The sequence below is a fragment of the Schistocerca nitens genome, chromosome 3 (genome assembly GCF_023898315.1).
Source record: "Schistocerca nitens isolate TAMUIC-IGC-003100 chromosome 3, iqSchNite1.1, whole genome shotgun sequence".
In the NCBI taxonomy this organism is placed as follows: domain Eukaryota; kingdom Metazoa; phylum Arthropoda; class Insecta; order Orthoptera; family Acrididae; genus Schistocerca; species Schistocerca nitens.
In genome coordinates, this window is record NC_064616.1 from 757,333,906 (window position 1) to 757,336,597 (window position 2,692).

Sequence of the window (2,692 nt, forward strand, 5' to 3'; positions counted from 1 at the left end):
GGGTCCTGGTCCGCCACAGTCTTTGTGTACCAGGAAGCATCAAGAACTTCTTAGGTGGTTTAGTTAGGAAAAGAACCTCAGCAGTTTTCTATAGTGCCAGAAAGTAGGTTAAGGGCAAGCACTGATTGTAGATAGTGATTACAGTTGGAAAGAGTGAGACTTTAGTCTTGTCAGGATATAGGTGTGACGTACCTATATGCCAGGTATAAACACATAAATCGCTCTTGAAAACAGGAACAAATACAGTTTGCACTTGCTTCCCTTAATTTGAGCCATTCATATGATAACTATTGTCTTCTACTTTTCACTCGTGCCTTCTTCAGTGACATGATTTAGAAAGTGTTACTCGAAGGAACTTGTGAGCACTTATGCCTTGTCTCTTTCCTCATAACCTAGTTGATTATAACACCAAAGTGGTCATTCTACCCTCAGCGTAGCCTGCCATACTTTTGTGAACTTCTATGCATTGTTCATGTTATAGTTAGCTTATCTGTGATTTTCTGTGTAGAAGACTCTTCTGTGCAGCTCTAGTTTTTGTCACATTATCCTCTTATCTCAAAAGCAGCCAATGGCCTGCAGGGTCACGAAAGTGTCGCTTTTCCCTCTGTACACAGCATTCAGTGATTATCACATTCCAGATGTCTGGCGATAGATCCCTAGCAGCAAGTTCGGAGGTGAACTTGGTATATCTTGATTAAGACCTGGAGGAAGCTTGTTAGGTACGCACATACCAAGCCTAGCTCTAACATGTTAGTATTTTTGCCTACAACACGTATCAGTAGCAGCAGCGACTCAGAGATGGTGCTAGTCTCTAGCAGGAAAGTGATCGTGGTTAGCCACAAGGGTCAGGAGCGGCATTTCACATGGGCAGCGCACCTAACCCGGATACAAGACTGCCAACTGATACCCTCCGTACTTGTTCCATGCTCTATGTATTGATTAGTCTATGGTCATACCAAAATGCAACAATTACCCAGCTTTGTTTTTGCACTGCCTCATTTTTGCTATTTGTATACGTTCAGTGTGCAGCTGGCGACAACTGTCACTCTGTTTACGATTTTCACTTCCGTATCGGCAGTGGATAGAAAAGTGGCGACAAGAACTTACCCTGTGGTGTATTTCGTGATGCAGTCACATTTAGTGCCAGTACTATGGATCCGAAGTTTCGTGGACTTTGGCAACAATAACTATTACTGCAGCAGCAGCAACAACAACATCAGGAACAACTACAACTCCAACAGGAACAACAGTACGTCGCTCAACTCTTGTGTCGTCAGCAACAACATAAGTTGGTGGTTACAGCTACGCCCCTGCCACCATGTGCTTACTTTGACAAGGCTTCAGAGAGCTGTGAGGTGTAGCTCCAATGTTTCGAACTTCTTTGTCTTCCTTAGAGCATTTCCGATAAGCAGAGAAGTTATTTACTCCTGTCTTCTAGCAGTTGTGTGTATGGAGTACTGCAGAAATTGCAACCATCCACAAACCCCAGTGATTTATCTCTCACAAGGGACGCCTTTCACTTCAAACACTCGGAACTGAACGAAATCATGCTTAAACTAACACTCGACCATAAAAAACAACAAGTTTCTTTTTCATTTCCATGCGAAACTCCGCACTTGCCTCCAGACGCCATCAGACGCTGGTATGTTGTAGCTGCACTAACAAGTACTCGAGTAGCGTGAATGGTATAGTTGCACTACGAATGTGCCACTTGGAGTGTTCGCAGGCGGGTTTCTGTGTAAGCTGAACTGAAGTGAATTAATCTTACGAATGTGGTTCAGATATAAGGGACAAAGTTACGACACGCTGAATATGGAAATGAAATCGGGGTCGAGGATACAGAGTTCGGATATATTATATAACATAATAATTCAGAAATATAACGGGGATGATACAGAACTACATGAAGGTACGCTTGATAGATATACTGATTTTGTAGGACAGAAAGATACTGAACAAGTTGGCCATTCAAACAGTACACGACGTTAGTCTCCAGAGCAACAGGAACAGTCCAGTCAAAATGAATATGAACTGTCTGCACTCAAACTGCCGAGCCCTAGTGTATTAGTAGATACTGATGGCAGCATACTGGAGAACATTATTGAAGACTATGACAATCATGGTTGCAATTCCCATAGCAAACTAATGAGGCGGTATAAGTACATTAAAAAAGCACTCCGTCTCCATACCACAAGTGGCCCATCGGGACCATCCGACCGCCGTGTCATCCTCAGTAAGGATGCGGATAGGAGGGGCATGTGGTCAGCACACCGCTCTCCCGGTAGTTATGATGGTATTCTTGACCGAAGCCGCTACTATTCGGCCGAGTAGCTCCTCAGTTGGCATCACGAGGCTGAATGCACCCTGAAAATGGCAACAGCGCGTGGCGGCGTGGATGGTTACCCATCCAAGTGCCGACCACGCCCGACAGCGCTTAACTTCGGCGATCTCACGGGAACCGGTGTATTCACTGCGGCAAGGCCGTTGCCGGAAGTGCATTAAAAGTAAATCAAATTGCACATTAATTCTAAACTATGTTTCTTCCAAAATGTGAGCAGGTGCTCGCTTCAAAGGAAACAGACTATCGCAATTACAAACTATAAAAGAGCATGAAATATCGCAGTTTGATAGAGCAATGTCATATGGATCTACAGTTCACTGTTGGCATCTACACGTGTGGGCATTGGAAACT

At 44.2% G+C, this 2,692-nt stretch overlaps 1 pseudogene; it reads right to left on the bottom strand.

The window, feature by feature from the left end:
* Positions 1-2,371: 2,371 nt before the first annotated feature.
* On the bottom strand, positions 2,372-2,489 carry LOC126250413 (5S ribosomal RNA; annotated as a pseudogene).
* Between the last annotated feature and the right edge of the window lie 203 nt (positions 2,490-2,692).